Genomic DNA, 23,727 nt, shown 5'->3' on the forward strand with positions numbered 1-23,727 from the left:
GATATCAGTTAGTTAATCTTTATCACTTCCAGAGTAGGCATTAGTCCACCACCAATTAGAATATTAAAATATATGGACTGCTAAATAATTAGATGCCAAGACTTCAGCTCCAAGCTAGGCTTAATATTCATTTTTCCCCCATGAGGAAAAATAGTAACAGATGTGGATAGAGTTTTTTCTTCTGGTTTCCACTGCCATGTGGAGATCAGGAGGAGCTTCACTGAGTAAAGCCACATCAGGTTCAAACGAGTTACCCTGTAGATATTGGGGAGGATCTGGAATTAGAGCCCTGAAACTTGCTTCAGACCACAAGATCTCCCTCTTCCTCATGGCTCAGTAACAAACCTATCAGACTCTGCTTCCAAAACGAAAGATGGTATTCCCAGGCACAAGCTTGCCAAAACCAAATATTTTTAAAGCTTAAAATGCAAGTTTCTTTGCTCCAAAGCCTCCCCCCCACCCATGACTGTGTATCAGTTACCCCATGCATTGCTAAAGAAAGTGTCATTTAAAAAGATACAATGATTTGAATGAAACTAGGCACATCTTTTGCTTTTTTTTTTTTTGGGGGGGGGGGGAGCAGCAGCAAATTACAGCATTGAAAATTCAAGTTATTTAATTTGTCAGAGTATTTGCCATGGAATTCTTCACTCACAGTCCCAAGTCTTTTGAGATCCAAGACACTGAAAGCGCTATATCACAACTAGGGTAAAAGCCACCAAGTCTTCTAAATAAAACATTTAGAAACCTACAGCATTAGAGATGTAGAACACCACTCAATACCAGTAGAAATGTTGGTTATACTTATGTAGAAATGAATACTGTTTTTAACTGTAGATATAGACGTTTTAAACACATAAGTTCATGCAGAACCATTGCTGCGCCTGGATCCTGACTTGCAGAGGCAGAGTAGGGTTTCCTGCATCTCAGCGATGTGTTAGAATCACATCTGTGGGCGCTGAGGGCTGGAAGGTGCCGCAGGTCGAGCCGCCCGAGGGGTGCCGAAGCCGACCCGCGGCCTAAAGCAACGCCAGCAGCGGCAGCCAGCGCCCGCCGGGCCAACGCTGCGCCACAGCCCGCAGTCTGGCGCAGCGGCGGCGGAGCGCGGGCGCCCTCTACTGGTCCGCGACGGAAGCGCGGGCCAAGGCCAGGGCGGAAGCTGACCCGGCCTGCCCCGGGGCCTCAGGCAGCACTCAACCTCTGGTTCGGTGGCGGAATTATTATAGAAAATAAGTTCTCATTTGTAACACTGTCCACATCAGGAAGGTGCGTGCAGTGGGCAAGCAACATGCCGTACTGTGTGCAGAAGGAGAAAAGCCAGTATCAGCCCACGGTGTTTAGTTCAGTCAGCTGGGCAGGTCTTAAGGCAACTTTTCGGAAGGATTTATAACATTAACCAAAGTAAACTAACAGGTCACTTTAGGAAAGCTGTACCTGGACTGTAAAGAGACTGAAACCTCTGTAAATGCAACCCCCAAGAAAATCTTTCATTCGCATCAATTTTCTTAAACAGTGTACTGAGATGAGGACTAATATTAAATATCAAACTTTTAATGGCTGTCAACAGAAGGAAATGGAAAACATTAGTGAAATTAACCTGACAGATGAGGTAGTAGTACTGCAATTTTAAAAGTAATATCCTTGCATAAGATCCAAGGAAAACGAAATAGCCCTGTGTTTCTCTGTAGGTTCCTTTTTCCCCCTGTTGCTTTGACTGGCAGACTCAAATATTTCAGCATGAATGTTACTACAGAGGCAAAAAGAACATTATTAAATAAAGATCACATTGGAGTTGCATCTCATACCTTTAAGAGCATATTATTAACTTCATAAAAAGTGTTTATCCAGCTGTTCTACCCAATAAAGGCCTCAGATCAACGTGACAATTATAGCTATGTTTTATTCCCCCAAGGTTTTTTGAAATTAACATTCACCAAAATTAGCATCTCCGCAAAGTATTTTACATTTGCTAAATCTACAAGTTCTGAGAGAAAGATTCCAGCGGAAAAGTCATGGTCAGCAGCAGAATGGATGACAACTACTTTTGAGTAGAATGATTTGGATTCTCTTATGTCTGTATCTATTATCATTTATCCCCACCAATGATTACTGTGGCCTTAAATGCAGCTGGGCCCCATGAACTAAATTCCAAGGAGAAGAAGTCTGGAAATGTGAATTTCTATTTTACATTGATTTTTCTAAACATTCTCTTCATGGAATTACTGTTAATTACACTTCTGGCTACCAGAAAGATGGAACTGCAAATCCTGTCAAAACCTCTCAGTGAGATGTTTTAACATACAACTGAGACCAGAGCTGCTGAAGAGTAGCACAGACTTGCCTGGAGGTTGCCATCATCATTAGTAAATCTCTTGACAAGCCTGAAATGCAGGACATTTGCCAAAGCACACATTATTTAATATCTTTATGATTTGTGTAAATGTAATAATCATTAGAACAATTCCAGGGATTCAAGAGGAAAGGGCAAATGTTAAGAGGACCCTCCTCACGCCCAGTAGCTTTGCTTAGAGTGGTGCACACAGCCCCAAGTTACCTAAACACCAGAGTATGGTAGTATCAATGACTTGATTGTTAATAGCTGGAGGAAAAATAAGGTTTTCCTTTCCTCTACAGTTATAGCATATAAAAGAACTTTATTTCTGCATAGCTGATCCAGTCCTTCACTCCCTGCTGAAACTAGCATTACAGAGGCCGACTGTGATAGGAAGCATGTTGTAAGAACTTATTCTAGAGAATAACTATCCACTACTCAATTGATTGAAATAAGCTTTTTATAATCATGCAAACAGCATTCCAGTGATAGTTTCTAGTTATTGCTGAGCAGTACAGAGTATAGTCTGTTAACAGAACATTTAAATGCATTTTAACTGGTAAAATTGTCAGAGAATAAAGGATAAAGAATGTGCTGAAAAATAGAAGGTGTAGATGTTATCTGGCTGGGAAACACAAGGACGAGAAGGCAAGAGAAACATGAAATACCTGAACTACAGATTCACTAAACCGTTTTTTTTTCCCCAAAATGGTGATAAAAAAAATCAGTTTTCCTTGGAGAAAAAGATGTAAGACCAATTTTCATAACCAATACAGTGAAGAATATTTATTCTTCAGTTTTGAATTACCTGTTTCATGTGAGTAGACAATAGTATCTTCTCAATGGTACTGTAAAGCTGCTTAGCACAGGAGACTATGACATCCAATAGGAACTTCAATAACCTTAAAGTTTTGGTCAAAGATTCTGATTGAGACAGAAGCTATTCAGTGATGACTGAAATTTTGTGAACTCCACACAAGAACATAGCTTTTGCATCCCATACACAGAGGCTGGTAGAGAAAACATGATCTTTTGCTCTGTAAATGAAACAAATGCTGCAAGTCTGAGCATTAGAGAGCAGAATGAAATATTTTTGCTCACATTGAGCTTATCCTTTTCCCTAAGAGAAAGAGAGGAAGCAATCACAGTCTACAGGAGGGTCGCTGCACTGCACCTGCAGTTGCGTTGCTGCAGTCCATCATCTCTGTTACCTTTGGAAGCAGCTTATTTAAAACACATTGAGCCACACTTAGGAATAACTCTGAATGCTTCCTGTCCTGTCTCCTTGCCTCAGTCTCAACCAAGGCTGGAATCTAATAACTCGGAACCAGTGATTTCCTGGCAGAATATCATATTTCTGCTTACAATCATTCTTTCTGGGAATTGAGGTAGTGCTGTGGAGAGCAATGAATCCCTAACTGTGCTGGCTGGATTAAATTTACTCTAATCCTATGTTTAAAACAATATTTACCTTGCTTTAGTGGAATATTAGCTATTTTCTTTTATTACTTTGATGATACTTCAAAGATAGTTCTAAACCTGGACAGGAAGAAAGAAAAAAAACATTCCAGCGAAAATTGTAGAAGTTGATATAAATATGCCTTCTTCCAGTGTTCAGATACACGCGTAAACAGATAGTATGTAATATACAGGTCAGTTATGAAGAAATAATTTACTGAAAAAAGTAAAATGTTGCAGCCATGAATTGCATTCTTTTTTGACATATTCTGTTTTTACTGTCAAACCAATCTTAGTGCTTTTCTAATGTACCAGTGATATGAAGGCAACCGCTGGGTTAATTTACCAGGTTTGTGAAAGACAAGATCTCCTTCACAAGAGAGAGACAACACAAACTGATATTCTTATAACAGATTTATGTAGATCTAGAAGCAACTTTTCTTTTTTTGGCAGTCTTTAAATATTTGACTGGTGTTAACCTGGATGGCATGTGAGATGTCTAAATACTGCTGTAAGGACCCAAGCTTGATCGCACTATGTCTGGCTAACACAGAGAAAATTATTTATGCCAGAGCTTGGACCCTTTACTAATTTGGAGTTCTGTATTTAGAACAGAACAAGAAGTTACAACACATATTTTGAGGCTTTTATTTCCACTCTGTTTATTCCATTCAGGATCTCAAATACAAACCCTAAGCTGCCACAGGTTTTGTTTTTGTGTGCACAGTTCTTCCACAAACAGGGCAAAAATTACTTTCAGACAGGAGTCATTATTTAAATAACACATGATTCCAACCAGCTACAAATACACTGGCTGAGTGAGAAAATTAAATTAAGAGTTGGGGGGGGGAAGACTTGGCAAATTCATCAATTTAAAGGATTATGAAACACAGAAGTAGTTCTAGAGGATCTGCAAACGAAAAACACCACAGAGAACTCCTACCCATAGTTATTCACAGGGCTATGCTTGAGAGCAAGTTCTGCTAGCAAATCATTTGGCAAATGTTTCATCCAGAAGAAATTAAAAATAAAAGATTAGTAGTTATGTGAAATCATATATATTCAAAGCAACATGCAAAAAGCATTCCCCTCCCCCCACTTAAAAGAATTCCTGCTAATTGATACTAAGTGCAAATTAGAGGTCTCTCAAATGATCAAGAGTGAACCAAATTCTCACATTCCTCAGGGGTAACAGAGGTCACAGCCATTTGTTGAAAGCCAGAGGATCCCAGAATCAGTCTTAGACCCCTGTCCAGCTTGGGATTCATTTGTATTGGCTCAGAATGACCACTTTTCTTTTACAGAAACAAGAAAAGTTAGATCCACCTTCACTACTGAAAGGCTTGCTTGATCTTGCACTGAGAGCCTCTTGGAGACGGTTCCCAGTCATCCATGTGTTTCTGAACAGTACTTTTTCACAGCATCTGCTATTAGCAATCTCCTTGAGTACAGCTGGGGACATCAGTAGATACTCCATGGATCTTGCTACTACATACCACCTTACCAAAACTGAAGAGTAACCCTGAAATCAAAATACTCATAAGCTCTGGGATTTTGTAAAATGTAAACTTCCCCTAATTTTTCCAGTTAGCCAAAAATCTTATAAAAGAGATTAAATCACAGCAGGCTCACTAAAAGCATATTTATGTGTTCCAGAAAATTTTGCTTACTTCCCCCAACTTCTTTCAGCCTGGCCTTGCATAGGAAGACAATGAGCAGCAGCACTGGTAACACTTGCCCTAAAACAGGTTAACAACCACAAATCTGTCTTAAAGTAGAGGGCTGAAAGAACTGACAGTGGACACCCAGCTCAACAAGGACCAATGGAGAAAGCACCTTAAACAGGAGACTCATATAGCATAGTTGTTCCAATCCATGACAATATACAGGTTATTATCAAAAGAAACTGAGGTCACACCTTCCCTTCCAAAGGGAAATTCTGCTTCCAGAACAAGAGATTCTTTAGTTCCTGTTCCTAACAGAAGCTTGTACTTTCACTGGCCAGCAGGCAAGCCACAACCCTTGGGGACTTATTCTGATCAGTCCAGTAAGTCTTCTAAATTAGCTGCTTTTCCTGGAATATCTTTTTGGTTAGATAAACTCTATCAATTTGAACCTAAAACATCCTCAAGGAAAAATATGTGGTACACAGCCATTCCTCCAGGCCTAGCCACAACTCACTAGACTGGTTTTCTGCGTGCCTAGCAAGGTCCCACAGGAGGTGGTAGACAGCGCGGTTATGGGGAGCAACCACTGCTGAATTGTTATGAGGGTAACAGCAGTGTATGCGAAGGCAGTATCTGTGCATCATCTTTAACGCTTGTGACACAGTAGATTTCACTGGTGAAATACAATGCCATTGAAACAGAACAAGAGAAACTAGTAAGGGTTTCCACAAACTTCATTTAGCAACTGCAAGTATTAATGCCATTGATAAGTCACAGTCAGGATAGCTCAGGAAAGATTTTGAGCAAGAATTTCAGTACGTAATTTCAGATGAAGAGATACCTACAAAAGCCTTGTTACCCAACTCCTAAGGTGCCCCAGTTTATCACCAGAGAATCATTGAAAAAGCCAGTAGCAATGAGTTTATGCAGCCCGCTGCTTCCAGATAGCAAAGTAAAGCTGCAAAATATCTTACTGATTTTAAAATATTTAAGCAGCACATTTAGTACAAGCAAGATTAAAGTTAAAATTTCATAGCACAGTTTGCCCTCCTCATGCATTCAATCTAATTAAGTGTTCTCACTTGCACTGAAACATGCTACTGACTTTCCACACATTGCGATACAACTGAGTAAGAATCAGAATCTTTCTACTTCCAGGTGCCTTCTTTGCAATCCAGTGATATTGACATGCTATTACATGCAGCAACGTGCAGCACCCTGCCTCTAAATGTAGCAGTGCTTTGATCATTCCTGACTGACATTAAGAACCCTCTAAGACAGTTAACCTTGCTAATTTAGGGTGGTTTTGCAACAACTGGCTGAAGAACAAAATGAAAAGAATTAGCAAACCATCCAGGCCCAGAATATACTCAAAAGATCTAGAAAGCATGAGGGTGGGTAAGTCTTACTTGTTGGGCGTTATTTAGAAAATGAGCTCTGAAGGGAAAGAAGGACTACTTAACTGAAAATTCTTAATTTTAGAAGTTTTCTTCTTTAGTTTAAAAGATGATTTCTTACACAGACTATGAGTATTCCAATACTAGAGAGCTCCAGAAGATACATGAATTAAGGAATTAAAGCTATATTTCTCAGCTTTTACTTGACTGCAATAAATCTTAACAGTATTACAGCTCCGGGGAAATTATATTTAACTTCCTTTGATTTTTTTTTTTTTAATTTCATGGAGAATTATGAGAAACTCATCCTGTCCTTTCAAGACTCTATCATAAATCCTTAAACAGTCACAATGGTTTATTTAGCAGAATCTACTAACTTCATTTTCTGTGCTACTCTATTTCCTGATACCATCTGGGACTACGGTGGAGTGTTGAAATAAAACAAGAGCTTTCTAATGAGAAGACAGATACAGATGAAGAGATGTGCCAGCTGCCATTTCCTACTTCTGAGGTTCCGTTGTTATATTCCCCAGCACTAGGGGTTCCACCCTGTTTAATTCATTTTAATACTCATATTTTATATTTTCCCCCATTGTAATATATTGCCTTGAGCTTTTTTTTTGTTTGTTTTTAAAGATCACAACTCTTTGGAGTACTCTGAGTAATGTTCTATGGATATTTCTCAATTTTTTTGATAAGTTCTAAATTGTTTCACAATTCCTCACTAACATTCCTTTTTAGCTCTCCTGACATTAATTACTGCCTTAAATTAACTCAATTTAACTAAGCAATTAACAGTAACTGTAACCACCACATTATGATCATGAGGGGGAAGGAGTGACAAAGAATAGAGCGAAGAACAGGTGAATAGACTAAAAGATTTATCCAAGTATTAAACTAGCCCCAGTCCTGAGTGATTTCCTGCAAGACTACAGAATTTATCACAGCTATGGCTATTATTAAGATATCCTTAAGGATATTTGGAGCATTCGTCTCACTATTCATACCTGCAATTCATACACACAACAGTGGATGAGCAGGCATATATGTATATATGCCATAGGGACATAACCTTGACTCACATGTAAGTAAAACCTGCCCAGTTTTACCAATCCATGGACAAAGTGTCTGTTCCTTGACTTTACTCTTATTTTCATCTATTTCCATTGTATCTGCTTTCTCCTAATTTTTAAAAGGAAGATAATTTACCTGTGAGATTGCAGCATCATTAACTGCCAGAATACTTCTCTAATGAGAAGTGGTGGAGAAATTATCCCAGGAAAAGCTTTTACAGTCCTGTAATTTTGATTGAACTGAATCAGCAGTTGAAGAGAAGTCCAATTTTACAGCTCATAATAACTAGGAATCTTACTCAAAATCCTCAAAATTTTAGTAGTGAAAATGTTAAGATTTATGGCTAAAAAAAATCTCAGTGCAAAAGTTGACTTAGTCACATGCTTTCGCTTAACCCATCAGGCAGCTAAGCACCATAGAGCCATTTGCTCACTTACACCCCGCAATGGGATAAGAAAGAATTGGAAACAATTTACTAAGACGAAGGAAAAGAAAGCAATGATCTCTCTCTCTCTATATATACATATATAGATAGACAGATAGATCTCTGCAGTGCAACTACTCACCCCCCACTGACCAACGCCCAGCTAACAATATAACTGCCAAACAACTGACAGCCCACCACCAGGCCCAAGGTCTTGACATCACTGATTGACCTCCAGCCAGTCCCCAAGCAGCAGCTGACCCCTAGCCAACCACCCACAGCTTTATGGCCTTCTGCATGATATCAGGCAGCACTGAATAACCCCTAGCCTAATTCAGGCCACCTGTCCTGGCTCTGACCAGCCCCTTGCAGCCACACCATAACAGCAGCAGCTTTTACGTATATTTTACAGCTATAGGTACCATTCTGTTGTTTGACACATTTGCTTAACTCTGAAAGAGCTGCTTCTGTTCCACTGCATCTCATTTTTGCCAAGGTATATATTTGGAATAATTCATGGAATGACACAGGAGGTGACTGGCCCATTTCAGTGATACCATTTTGTGAAGCCCAGAAATAGAAGTGAACTCTGCAAAGCTATCATAAAATCATGTCTATGTAGGCAACTAAGTAATCTATCCATTGTTATAATGATGAAGATTAAAAGCTTCTGATATTTGAAATTTATTCACTTGCCAAAAAAAGAAATATATCAGACCTCTCAACATAACTGCTTTGTAACAGTATCACCAACTACAGGTAATCTCACTAGATACACACACACACACACGTATATAATGTATATATATATACACATTGCTTGTTTTCAAATCAAAGGCATCTCTCTCCACTAGTTAATTCATCCTTTGAAATTAATAGAGCAAATAAAAGTAGTGGCTAGACTGGAGTCTTTTATAGCAATTTCAAGCAAGACAAAATGAGAGTAGTAGTTGTGCATCTACAGATTATAGCAATCAAGACTTGCATGAGGAGACTCTTCATAAATTAAAAAGTCACTTATGACAGGCAAGGCACAGGAATATTCCAGAATAAAATTCCTCTATGAATGCATGCCAGGGTGTATACTCTGAAAGTTCAGGAGAAGGCACCTATTTGACAAGTCAGGAGAGACTTACTTCTCATAAATCTATTTTTTAATTTAAAAAATGGCTATGTTTATTTTTCTGCCTCTGTTTTTTCTATTGCAGTATAAATTTGTCTTCTAAATTATCTGGAAGTCTGAGGAACAGCTGATACAGTTTTCTTCTGTGAATATATAAATATTAAAGAAAAATTGGTTTACACCTCATTTTTTCTTCACATGAAGTGGAGAACTAGCCTTCATGTATTATTGGTACTACTGAAAAACTGCAGTTGTATTATCTTGAAGGTCATCATCTGAAACCTATGTGTAGTATCAGTCTTGTATGCTTCTACATAACAAATCCAAGGAAATTAATAATGTTAACATATCCTAAGTATCAACTGCAATTCCTGTTTTGCTTGGCAAGACCCTCAACAGTCAGATGCATTCTCCCTCTTATCTCTTCAGCAAGCAAATGACTTCCAAATGATATCCATCTCTCCTTGAGCATAGAACGACTCCTTTTGCCCTGGAGTTCTCTTCTGAGCCCTACTTTTTAGGTATTTAAGTGAAAAAGAACCCTTTTTCACACTCTAATTTTGTACTTACAAATTTACGATATGGACCACCAAGGGTAACGCTAGTACAGCCAATCAGGCTTACCTCTAGAAGAGCTTGAAGAGACAGATATTCGTATTTAAGACATGTAATTCAAAATGCATCTACACAGCATGCTTTATTGGGCAGAGAAGCAGCTTGATAAAAAGTGGATTCAGATTACCTGCCTGAAAGATTTACGTCTGGTAAGCAATTTAGTACCTGCCACATACTCTGATGACAGCCAGTGTGAACTACTACTAGGATTCAAAAGCATGCATAGATCATCTGATGCTACTGTCCTTTGTACTTTCGTAACTGGAGGTGACAAGTGAGATGGAAGGAAAATTAAGATTTCTCAGGCTTGTACTGAAATTTTAGTTAAATTAAACCATTTAGTTTCCTCATGCTAAAGGTCTTTAAATAGCCTAGACCAGACACAAACTTCCCTAGAGGTGTATTCAAGAGAGTAGCTTTCAATTAGCACTTACTACAGTTGAGTTTTAAAAGATGTATAGGATCCTTAACTGAGTTCTCCTCACTAACCAGAACAGCTCCATTATTTAACAACATAATTTTGGAATCTATTTTTGAAATTTATGTTAGCTAAATTATGGCAGGCATGCTTTGAGAAAAAAAAATTAGCACTTAAAGAGCATATATTTCAATGCATATTTGAAAGACAAGCTTCCATCAAGTACTTTGCACCTCTGAGCATTACGCAATTCTGGAAAAGTGATTTTAAAAAACAAGCACTCACATGAGGAAAGAACCTGGAAAGACAGAAGGATTTTGTGAAGTGGAATTGCAGTGAATTAAATACTATTAGGCTCAGATGCACAGCACAGAACATAGTGCACAAAGAGCACAGGCAGATTACACATTGCAGCTGCACAAGCATTTGCCTTAGAGATCTCTGTGTGAACTTGATGGTTTATCATGGCCTCTCTCAGAACAACATGTGTCTTCCGGCCTCAAGCTCCCAGCTTTCAACACGAAGCGTGTCAGGCCTTAGACCTTGGTGAGAAATCCTCTAAGGACGTTCCATTGCCTAACATTCTCTGTAACAACTCCAGTGCTACCATTTCAGCTGAGCTGGTAGGCTCTTACTGTCTTTTAAGAGCCGTTGTTCAGTGAGAAATCTGGCAAAACAGGTATTAAGAGAACAACAAAGTGACAATCACACATAAACATGACACATGCCATCCAGGACAAAATACAAAACCAATCTCTAGATTCTACACTGTGTAAAAGAGCACTCAGTAACGCTAAGTTTTAGCAATTAATTTTAAAATCCTTTACTGACATTGGCAAATCCTAGCCACAATCTGAGTGATTGAGATGTCGAGAAACTAGAAAAAGGAGCAGAAAAAAATTACTTATCTAGACCACGGAGACACTGTCTAAAGCTTAAAATAAGCAAAAAAATCTTGGATCTCAACTGCACACATGCAGCCAGAATACACAAGTAAATGTAAACCTTACAAAAGGCGTTATTAACATATCCAATGCACGGGCATCCATAATTTTGTGGAAAACAGAAAATATTTCTGGTGTCCATTCAGATGAAGTCCTGTATCTGCTAGACTAAGTTTAAGGACATATATATCAGCTATCAGTGAACCATTTTCTTTTTCAGCCTGCAGAAGTATAGCCATTTCTGAAAACAGGTAGAATTCTGATATTTAGCTATGTTCAACGAAACTCTGATATGAAGTAAGCTTCTTACAAAAACTGCTGCGTAATCAGCAAGTGGATAGGTGATAAGCTATTAAAGAAATTATATGGATTTCATTAATTTGATAAGCTCAGTACAGGCCCACTCTATGCCGTAGCACAGCAGAAGTTTTTCTAAGGCACAAACTCTGGGGCATCAGCAATAACCTTGCCCTCCCTGCCTACTCTGCCCACACTTGAGATTAAAAAAAAAAACAGGCTGGCAGCTTCTGAACCAGAGTGGGTTTGGCACAACTCATTCTGTGGAGCAGAGACATTCTTCTTAACAGCAACTGTCAGACCATCCTTCACACAGTGGATAGAGCAGCAATCCCTGCTTTCCAAGGCATTTCCTACACCCAGCTTCTGAATGGCTGTCTCCACCATTCCCTATGGAAAGGCCCTCCCTTGAGAGCAAAAATTCATATTTGTCTACTTTGCCAAGAGGCACTGGGGGCAGCTCTGGTTCAGTATCGCACTTGCTAATGACCATTAGGTGGTTAGTTAAAAAAAAACATTGCTCTCACAAAAGGCCTCATTTTAACACTAAGGATAGAGTGACATCAACGCAAGGAAAAACTGGTGCCAAGTTAATAAAAGGATCTACTTCACTGCCCACCTCCACCTTTCATTAAAGTGGCTGCAGTCAGATTCTGGCAAAATCACTGTTCAGAGATCTCGATGCATCTTTGAAACTGAAGTCAAAATGAAAAGAGACACTATGTGAGCACAGACCACCTACACAAAGTTAAACCATATGAAGTTCTATACTGCTCCTATGACGCAGTGTTGAAATCCTTACTTACTGTTAGCACAGTTAACTTATTCCAGGTTACAAGATCATAATCCTATTTTGCATGTAAAGTCTGGAATGAGGAAAGTCATTTTTTTTTGCAATAAGGAACATTTCCTCTATTAGGAATTGTCACTGCGCAAGATTTTCCCCCATCAATACTTTCTCTTACAATAGAGTTGTTGAATTTAAAACAGAAGCGTGGTTCTCTAACCACAAAAATTCAAGAAAGAGCAAAAAGCAATAGAATCCTTAAAAGGCTTGTGTTTTTAGTTTTCATTTTAAATATTGTATTAGTGAAGTTGTATTAAAATTAGATATGGCACCAATCTACAAGCACTCAGTTAAAACTGAACAGACCCTAAAGTTACAAGGCTTTATATGCAGCCACTATTAAGTACTGTTTTGAAGAGATACATAGGGATGAAGAATAATGTTGTGATATGTCACTATTCTCTCCCATCTCCCAGTAGAAAGCACAGGCATAACTATTTGAAGCTCTGGAGGATTTTGACAAGTTTTGGACTTCATAACCATTAAGCAAGCTGTAAATTTTACTTGAGTTTTCATCTAGTGCCTTTAATAAAATTGTGGATTTTAATCAAGTAAAATCACTAAGTACATGTTATACATTCTACTGAAATTGAGACAGAAGAAAACGAAAAAAAGTATTCACAGAAGTTTTTATATGTGAGTTTAGAATTGATGAGGTGCTTCCTCAACTGTTTGCTTTGGACACAAAGTGCAACGTTTTTCCTCCATCGTGAAGTCACATTTTAATTGCCCTTGTGCATTTTATTATATTTTAGAAGAAAACATCTTCTGCATACATGTATTTGTAGAATGCATTTTGGCAAACTAGATGAAAATCCCAGGAATTCTGATAGCTTTTTCATTCCATGATAGTGAAATTTTCCAAACACAAGGGCTGCTCTAAAAGTAATGCCTCCTATTTCATTATATTAGCCCATGACATCAGAGGCAGACATTGGTGGTATGGCAGTAGAGGTCAAGCCTTCCCACCAACATTCCTTTACATTTTGTTGTTGCGTGACAGATGGCAGCAGATGGCCAGTCACAAAATGACATCTGACAGACGTGCACATGAAGCAGAGGTGTGCCATTTAAAGAAGTGCACAGTCACACAAGTTCAGAATCCTGAGTTCACTGACTTTAGCAGAGCAATACAAGAAGAGTAGTGCCTTATTTTTGCTAGCAGAAAAAGGCAGTCATATGAAGAAAAAACACTCAAACTGTACCCCACAGTCTGAATTTGCCTCCTGCATTTGTGGTATTTCCTGGACTACTGGGCCAACAAGTGAAGTACAGAATAAAAAAAGCCTGCAAGACAATCATGTGTCAGCATTCCCCATCCACTCAGAAAACACCCCTTAGTTTTACAGGAGATCCATGAAGGCACCCAGGCACAGAATTTAATATGCATAGCAATTGCAAAGTGTTGTTACAGTAAATATCGTTAAGTTAAATATAAGAAAAAAGTATTTGTATTTTGTCAGATACGTGTTCCACGTAGTTGTTTCTTTGATAGAAATTTTCTCCATTGCAAGATTTCATTGCCCAGATAACTGCTTTATTTCTTCCCATTTCTGCCTCTCATAGGCAGTATAGCAGTAGAACTCTGCCGGATATCTCAGGGGGATGTCACTTCCCCACCTGTCAAAATGGTGTACCTGTCCAGACTGAGATTGAAGTCCTCTGTTACACATTTCTGAAGGAAATACAGGTCTGTAAAATGGTGGGATGTGCACCTGCTTCTTACCCAAAGACAGAATCAAACCCCCAGCTGGGCATAGGACCATCACCAGGCATCAGCTTAATACTCAGGAAGTCCTGGACCTCTTTTGTAATGCCTTTGTAGCTGCAGTCTTGTACAGATACAAATCTACATCAGCCAGATCCAGTCAGATCCTTTGCTGACTAGAATGTTTGCAGTGTTTAAAATCTACTCTCATAAGTGAATTTGTCTACCCCTTTTTTTTTTTTTTTTTGATCTGGAGTAGTGCTGCGTCCAATATGCCAGTTCCATAATTATACATTTTCTGAAAAATATTTGCTTGTTCACAAGTGTGCTGACAGAATTTCACAATTTCATTGTGTCACATACTTTTTAAAATTGTAAGTAATATAGTAAATAATTCTGAAGAATATAGTACAATCCATCAGCAGAGCTCCTAGATTGTCTTAAGTGTTGCATTTCTTTTTAAATTGGAAATTCATTATGTTTTTCTTAATGACATTTGAAACCCACTTTCCTGCTTAGCCTGTTCTTGAAACTTATGTTGCTCATAAAGATCTCACAGAAAGCAACAGTTCGTGTTTGTTACTGAAATCATGTTTGACCATGCTGATAACCTACACTCTGCATATCTACGTTTTACAGATCCAGAACGTATTTGGATTTTTGATAAGTATCTCACTGAATCTGGACATCACAAATGGACTTTAATAAAATATAGGATTAATTTTATTATTAAGGCTAGCCAATAAAAAGCATCTAGATATCCCATCATGAGTATCTAGGTTTGATTGATTTTATTCTTATGCTGAAGGAATAGAAGTCCAAGAGATTTTCCAGATGGACCGAAACACCCTACCACTTGGAGTCTCACCACAAAAACACTTCAGGTTGAACAACTGCCAGGAGATGCATGTGTGTGGTGGACATGCATGCATGTCTCTTGGTCTCTCTCTTCCTATTTTTATAGGATCTGACCTCTGGCTTTCTTTCTTCAGTAGCTTTAGCCAATCCAAAATATGTAGACACTAAGTTAAATCACTCATTTTGTTTATGTGGCAACAAGTTCAGACTTCTTGCTGAAAAAATGTTCTTGGCTTTGGACAAAGCAGCCTTTGAGATGCTTCCATCTGTTTTAAATGTGCCACAAATCATAGTATGGAAACCATCGCCCTTAACTGGTAGCCAATTTGCTGAACAAACCTATATTAAAAAAAAAATGCAAGAATGATTCAACTGTAAGCTATTTTCATATTTTTATATCATTTAATTTAAAAGGAATTCAGACCTTGTATGGAAGAAATCTAGATACCTGTTATAAATTTGCCTGACTGGTCTGAGTTGTACAGAGACAAGGAATAAAATTAACTAAAAATGGTTCTTTCAAAATTCACAAATTGCTATTATCAAGTATGGAAAAAAGGAGTAAGCCCTTTAGCTTTGTATTTAGTACATTTCATAACAGGACCTGACCATTGTTGTGAAGGTAATCTTTCAATCCCTCAGCCATTTTACCTCTTTTTGCTTCTACTCCAAGAAGGCAACATACCATGAGCTTGAGAGATTGAGTCAGTAGTACAACAGTGAGAGCTGAGGTAGTCCCTGGTCTCCTCACAAATCTGCTCCTCCTTTTCTTGAATATGATCCAGCCACTTGAATTTACTCTCCAAGACCACTCCTCACTCCTTCCATCCACTCAAGACACCACCATGGCGTATCACCACGCTGGAAAATTGACAGTAGCAAGTTGTATTAGACTACACTAAAGAGCAGGGCACCATCAACTCACATAAAGTTTTCTGCCCATAGTGTTTGAATACATACTTCTCCCATTTATTTATTTTTATTCGTTTATCTTGTCCAAGTTAAATAAAGCAAGACAAAGAAATACTTTTCACAATCTGGACCTGAGTTCTTTTCAAATACAGCTCCTTCCAACTCCAAAAAAATTAAGCTGCATCTGAAGACAGTGATTAAAATGTGTTAGAAAGTATAATTAAGTCTATACTTGCATTAGATTTTGTATGAAACTAATTACAGGATTCATTCAAAAGAGAACAGCAGATACTGTGTAAAACCTTGAGCAACCTTTTCAAATATACATTGAAGGCCACAGCACATATGTTCTATTTTAAAATCAAGCAGAGCATGGGAACATATCCTTATCTATCTTGCACCATGCAAAAACTGAGTGAGATAAAATTTTGTCTCATCTTTCCTCCTGGACATGGTCTGTTTTCAGATCTAGAACAGACAGAACATTTATGAAGTCCTGAAGCCAAGCACAAAGGACTGTGCCTACCATGGTGAGTTGCCTGCGATCACATCTCGTGTCTCATGGCTGAGTTCCAAAATTCTTGTTGAAGAACTCTGCTTAGGAGAGCCAGTGATGCTAGGAGGCACCTGATGCTGCAGCATCCAAAAGTACATCACAGTTCTCCATACTTAAACCAAAAGATGAGGTGATATAAACACTGGATTTTGCTAAGCTTGAGAATAACCTGAAGTTTGACCCCATCAATAGAGGCAGAACTCTGCTGCAAGGTAAGGGGAGAAAAGCCACCAAGCCACAAGCAAAGGCTAATATGTAACAAAATAAGTACAAAACCTCGTTTCTGTATGCAGTATTTCAAAAATGTATCAGGAGAAACTCATTGCAGCAAGGTCCCTCATTTTTGACTGAGGATCTCAGCTCTACTAGACTTTATGCCGTATTACATCTTGTTACATGTGGTCAAAATAATAATATCAGGGCTGCACGAATTTAGTAAACAAAAAATACTCTGCTCCTTCATTTGAAAAGGATTCTTACATGCCCTATGTAACTAAATTCTCTTACTCTATCTACATGCTTTTTGCAAATGCAGATGCTGTGAAGTATAGCCTATGCATAAAGCAGAAATGGTATTTGAGCATCTAAAAAAAAATCAGGCCAAATCTATGAGCTGCTAAAGTTCACAACTGATCTGTGAGGCTAGTCTTCCACTCCTTTCTCTATTATGTTTTGACTTCATCAGGTCTCCTAGCACTACCTGAACAAAAGCAGGAGCATCAGGTGGGCAGTTCTGCACCTCAGCCGGAGGCACTCTTCTGCTTGCAAAGTGCTGCTGCCTGCATGCAATCAACAGCAACATGGGGGTACTGTGAAGAGCATGGGATACATGGGAGTTGCATATTCCACAAGCACTAAGGAGATTAAGTCTCATTTCCCTGTGGGTCCCAAACACCCCTGTAAGAACAGAATTCTATGATTCTCTGATTCTAACAGACCCTTGAATGGTTAGAGTAAAAACTCAATTCTAGTCACAAGCCTCCATCGCATCTGTAACACTTAATGCTTATTAGTATTGCAATACATGTCAATCCTTTCTGCTATCAATATTATGAAAATTTTAACTGATGGGATCTTTCATTGCTAACGCACCCTTAGTAGTACCATTTGCTCTGGGTTGGCACTTGGCTCTCATTGCTTTCCTGTAAATTATGAGTCTTACTTTTTCCAGAATAAATTGCAATAAATATTCACCAGGATCAGATATCTCCAAGATCAGTGACGCCAAAAACATGAAGGAGGACGTTCATAATTCAACCATGCTTGCACTCGCACTTCTCTAAGTTTGAATTACATGAGTTAGGGAAAACTGAAAAGAACTTCCATACAAGATTAGTTTTTATTTACTTACCCTGGATCCTGAACAACACATGTCTGTTTTGCACCATTTTAAGGATAACTCAAACTCTTTTTTAGGAATGGTATAAAATGACATTGTACTAGTGATTTGCCACCATTGTAAAAGCTTTAATTTCATAAAGCAGAACTTCAAATGACTTAACTATGTCATAATTTTCACTTCATCGCCTCTAACTACTCCTCAGCAGATATCACTACTTACATCTCTAATTTTACAATCAAAGAAGTCACCTTGCTGCTATATTCCTAAACTTTTATTAGCTTGATGAAATCCTTGGAATCCATAGCCTTACTGAGTCATCGCTCCAGTCTGGCATATTCAGATGGATCTAGGACTCAAATCCGGGAGCAGGCAGTGCTTACAGTTGTGTCCTTATAAGGCATTTTGGCTGACTTCAAATCATTGCTTTTTCTATCAAGTTTTATATTGCAGTGAGTTATTTATGCTCTGCAAACTGGGAGCTCTCATTCCTGAGAGTATTACAAAGTTGTTAGGTCAGAAATAACAGCTTAGACCCTGACTTCTATACACCCCTCCAACAGAGTAGGAAAGGAAGTAGCTCACAGTCCTTCCCTATTTGCAGACAGCTGGAAGACTAATGATCCTATAAGCTGAGCACCATGTAGAAGGAAACACTAACCTCTGAGCTTTCAGCAGATTGTCAGCTTGTGCTCACTCACACAGTACTCCTCTACAGGCATTATGCTTCCATATACTTCACCAAGACCTGCTAAACACCAGAAGGCAACCGTTTTTTTCCTCCAAAGTTCTGGCCTACTGTTTTGCTAAGAGAGCAAAAGCCTGGATTAAAAGAGGGGCCACCCTTCCCCTGCTAGTACTGGCTGAAGCAAACCATGCCCTCCCACCATGTCCCACTAGACACTATCGCAACTCTGCCTTCTCTCCACTCCTTGTCAAACCAAAGCTGCTTCCACCACATCCTCCCAGCAATTACTCGATCTCTTAGATCCTAAATGTAACAAGTGCGCTTCTTTTTCCCCCCCATGCTGTAGTGTTTAATCTCAGTACCAATGTTATCAATAGCAAGGGCAGATGCTTATGGGATAGAAATCTGTGTGTGTACAGTAAATGCACACTAAAAGGCTTTCTGACCAGGGTCTGGAACTACCATAAATAAAATGAATAACTGAAACTAGAATATTGGAAAACATTCACATCACTGAGACATATCTACCTAGTTACTCAATATGCCAAACAAGTCCACAATGGGACTTTCTCAGCTTTCCCCAGAATGTAGACACAAGGGAAAGTAGCATCCCACAAATACTTACCATAAATCCCAACCTTTGTTCTGAGCTGCATACACTAGGTTGAAATACCAGCCAGTTTAGACAGAGAGGTGCACGCAAGTCTGTGATTCAGTTGTCATACAGAGAAAGAATGTAAACTGCAGTGAGAAGTGGAAGACTACATTTTTATTATTAACTTTCATGGTCATTTGAGTTGGAAGGGGCCTTTGAAAATTATCTAATTCAACTCCCCTGCAATGAACAGGGTCACCTACAGCTAGATCAGGTTGCTCAGAGCCCCATCCAACTTGACCTCAGATGTCTTCAGGGAGGGGGCTTTCACCAGCTCTCTGGGCAACCTGTTCCAGTACCTCACCATCCTTACTGTAAAAAAAAATCTTCCTTATATCCAGTCTGAATCTCTCCTTGTCCTATAAAACAGACCCTGCTACGGGGTCTGTCTCCTTTTCATATAGCCCCCCTTTAGATACTGAAATTTCTTTTGATGCAGCCCAGGATATGGTTGGCTTTCTGGGCTGCAAGGGCATATTACTGGCCATCCACCAGTACCCTCAATTCCATTTCAGCAGGGCTATGCTCAATTCTCTCATTCCCCCAGCTTATACTAATAGTGGAGGTTGCTACAACCCAGGTGCAAGACCTCACACATGGATCTGCTTAACCTCATGAAGCCCACCTGGACCCATTGCTCAAGCTTGTCTAGGTCTCTCTGGATGGCAATATTATAATCAGTCAAAAACAACAAAGAGCAAGATTTTCATTTTTACTAAGCAAAAAAATCAGTACCAACTGGGAAATAGTCATATTCTCAGATTTTAAAAATCACTAAGAGTGCAGTCAGTCCTTTGTAAACCTTTTCTGTGTAAAGTATTCTGGCTGCCCTTTTACTTCACTAATACACTGTTCCTGCAAACTGACATTCCTTTGTGTGCTTTGCTATCAATACTTTATTGTTCTCTTCTCCTACAGCAACCCCTACTGTTAAAAATTAAACTGAAATTCTCAACTGTAAGTCCACAAGCTTATTTTTAAGAAACAACAAACAGCTCACACATTGAAAGCGATCCTAATCCTGTTACACAATGTGTTTTGTTTCCCTAACATCTTCAGGAGCAAATACTATCTAAATTGGTCTCTGGACACAACAGACATGAACGACAGATTTACGAGACAGCTTTCTGAACATCACGAGAGAAACCTGACTGAAATAACCATACTGACATTCCGCTCTGGGCTAGGTCAGTGACAAAACTCAGATGCAGACTAAGATCTTTTTCTTTAAATCCAGCGTCCAACTTCCCCTCTGACTTAAATAAAACACTAAAAATCAAAAGCAGGTATTCAAAACAAGCTTATATTTAGGAAATTCTTCTTATAAAATTGGATCCAATCTTACTTTAAGATTTCGTTTACAGTGGATTATGATCTCAGGTTTTGGATTCAGTTTTTTTCCTTAACTCTTCTTAAACTGTGAGATAGCAGCTTATATCCCTAATCTAGTGTTCACGCTCTGATGAAATGCGATACAGCACAGAAAATGGATGCCTACAGAAAGTTCAAGTTAATTTTTCAGCCTAGCAAAACTAAGTGAATAGTTAAAATTGAATAACAAAAAGCATGCACTTTAAGGCTTATTAGATTGCTTTGACAGAAGGCTGGTTCACAGCTTCTGTTCCCAGATTTATAGAAACTGACAGCAGAGCTACTGTTATTCCTTGTTTTGAAAAAAATGTATTCTACATTTTTCTGTGACTAAGGTCACCATGCTCCCTACAGCACATTGTGAGCAAAGTTCAGGCCCAAGCAGCCCACTAGCAGACTATTTTTATGGTCACATACAGTCTTTTATACTTATTAGGATTTAAAACAATGTTATAGATAGAAACACTCCATTTACTATATTATACTTAATTCAAATTTGAATTGTTCACAATTTCAAAAGACAAGCTGTTTAAAAGAAACACACTCTTTGCCTTTAACTAACTGCAGAAAGGTAGCATTTTTGACTTCCACAAGCTCTCACATCTGGCTTTTATTAATCTCTAAAGAATCTTAAAAACCTTAAGAAACATTTTGTACCATCTTCTCTGATCCAGAACTTTGGTTACGAACCTACACTTGATTATGAATCCCCCTGACAAGTCATTCCAGACACACATGAATGTGAGGATTTCCTACAGACAAACACGGCAAGAAAGTTTGAGTAACCGTATCTATGAGCAGACAGCAGGCCAGTATCACCTCTAACTGCTTGGGCCTGCCAACAGCTCTCAGCTCTGGTTATTGACTTTCCCTGAAGTCTTCCTTGCCACAGATTCATTGTTCTTAGTGTCTAAACAATCTATTTGGCCATTCAGTCATCAGCAAGAAGGGTACGTGTTTGTTGATTTGCAAGGTTAATCCTCAGTAATCCCATCTAGTAATAGAGCGCTCACTACTAGAAAATTGGCTTTTACCATCTGAACTTAGGAAAATACTACACGTCTCAAGATACTGCATTATTTTCTTAGTAAGATTAACTACAATTCTAGATGCTTTCAGCCAGCTTTCACTTTCCCAGTGATTCTGTACTCAGGTGAAAAACATACCTGCAGAATGCTCCCTGCTCTTTAGTGATTGGTGCTACATGAAAACATCATTTGAAAATACAAGTCCTTTTCTCATTACCCAACATAGAAAAAAAAAAAAGCTTTCAAAAATCTCTGCAGAAAGAAGTACAAGAGATCAGCACAGAACTGCATAGAAACTGCTTTTATTAATGGCTAGAATAATTACCTTATTCAAATTACCATTCCTTATCATCACCTTCAAGGTACAAAGGAGACACGGGCTGAACTGCAAGCTGCAACTGAACTATTGACATTGCTTACCCTTCTATAGTTAGGCCCCAGTAAGTATATCTTTATGAAAGAAATTACTAACAACCTAGCTAATAAACCACATGCCCTTAGAAGCCAAACACATCAACCTCTCTAAAGAGAGCAGCTAGCAAGTATTAAAAGGACCATTCACGTCCATGGAGCTGCAGTTTAACTCAGTGGTAGCTCAGCAAACAGCCATTTACTCACTCACTTCCCTCCAGGAAGGATAAGACAGAGAACCAGAAATAAAATAGAACTGGTGCTTTGAGATTAAATAACCATTGACTAGGACAAAAGAAGAAAACAGAAACTTAAAAAAAACAATGCAATTACTCACCACTTGCTGACTGACACGTAGCAGCCATAAGACTCTCCTCCAGCAACATGAAGCCTCCTTCTACTTCTCAACACACAACCCACATCGCTACTCCATGCCAGCTCCTTCACAGCTTTATGGCCTTCTAACCACATGGTATGGAAAAACTGCTGGCCTAATTGCCTAATCCAGGCCACCTGTCTTAGCTCTATTCCACCCCCTGCTGCCCTGCCACAAAGGCAGCACTCTGCCCCTCATAATGGGTCTGGTCCTGGGTGTGCTTCTGTTGCTCAGGGAAAGCTGTATGTTAATAAATTATTAACTGTTTGGCTGAAACCAGAAATGCTATGGAGTAGTTTAAATATGCTGAACTCCTTAGGAAAACTTACATTAGCTTCACTGCGTTTTATAGAACTGTAAAATTGCTTGAGTCAGGAGGCATCTTTAAAGGTCCTCTACTCTAACTCCCCTGCAATGAACAGGGATATCTACAGCTGCAACAGATTGCTTAGAGCCTGCTCCACCCTGACCTTGAATGTCTCCAGGGATGGGGCTTCCACCATCTCCTTTGGCAACCTGCTCCTGTGCCTCACCATCCTTACTGTAAAACCAAAATTTCATTATTTCTAATCTAAATCTCCCCTCTCTCATTTTCAAATCATTTCTAGTCCTATTACAACAGACCCTGTTGGCATCTGCATCCTTCCTGTTGATAGGCTCCCTTTAGATACTGAAAGGCTACTCTCAGGTCTTCCTGCAGCCTTCTCTTCTCCAGCCTGAACAGCCCCAGCTATCTCAGCCTGATCTCATAGGGGAGATGTCCTATCCCTTAGATAATTTTCATGGCCCTCCTCTAGATACACTCTAACAGATCCACGTCTCTTCTGTACTGAGGACTTCTCATCCAGACACAGAATTCCAAGTGAGGTCTCACCAGCACAGAGTAGAGGAGCGGGATCACCACCCTTGACTTGCTAGCTACGCTTCTTTTGATACAGCTCAGGATATGGTTGGCTTTCTGGGCTGCAAGAGCACATTGCTGGCTCATGTCCAGCTTGCCATCCACCACTACCCCCAAGTTCTTTTTGGCAGTACTTTATCCTTTTGCCCCCTGGCTTGTACTGATAGTGGGGGGTTGCTACATCCCAGGTGCAAGACCTTGCACATAACCTCATGAGTTTCACCTGGGCCCACTGCTGGAGACTGCCTAGGTCTCTCTGGATGGCACCTCGTCCCACAGGTGTGTCAGCTGCAGCCCAGAATACAGTTGCCTTTCTGAACTGCAAGGG

The 23,727-nt window shown here is 39.2% G+C and overlaps 1 long non-coding RNA gene across 2 annotated transcripts; it reads right to left on the bottom strand.

Annotated features, from left to right (window-relative positions):
• LOC110402061 lies at positions 590–22,626 on the bottom strand. Of its 2 annotated transcripts, none has more exons than XR_002440875.1 (3): positions 22,460–22,626; positions 15,848–16,023; positions 590–1,296 (listed from the first exon to the last, which is right to left on the bottom strand). It is a non-coding gene; the product is annotated as an uncharacterized LOC110402061 (long non-coding RNA). The 2 variants fall into 2 exon arrangements; XR_002440874.1 differs by lacking the exon at positions 590–1,296 and adding an exon at positions 15,119–15,501 and having other exon boundaries at positions 22,460–22,620.

The sequence above is a fragment of the Numida meleagris genome, chromosome 6 (assembly GCF_002078875.1).
Source record: "Numida meleagris isolate 19003 breed g44 Domestic line chromosome 6, NumMel1.0, whole genome shotgun sequence".
Lineage (NCBI taxonomy): Eukaryota > Metazoa > Chordata > Aves > Galliformes > Numididae > Numida > Numida meleagris.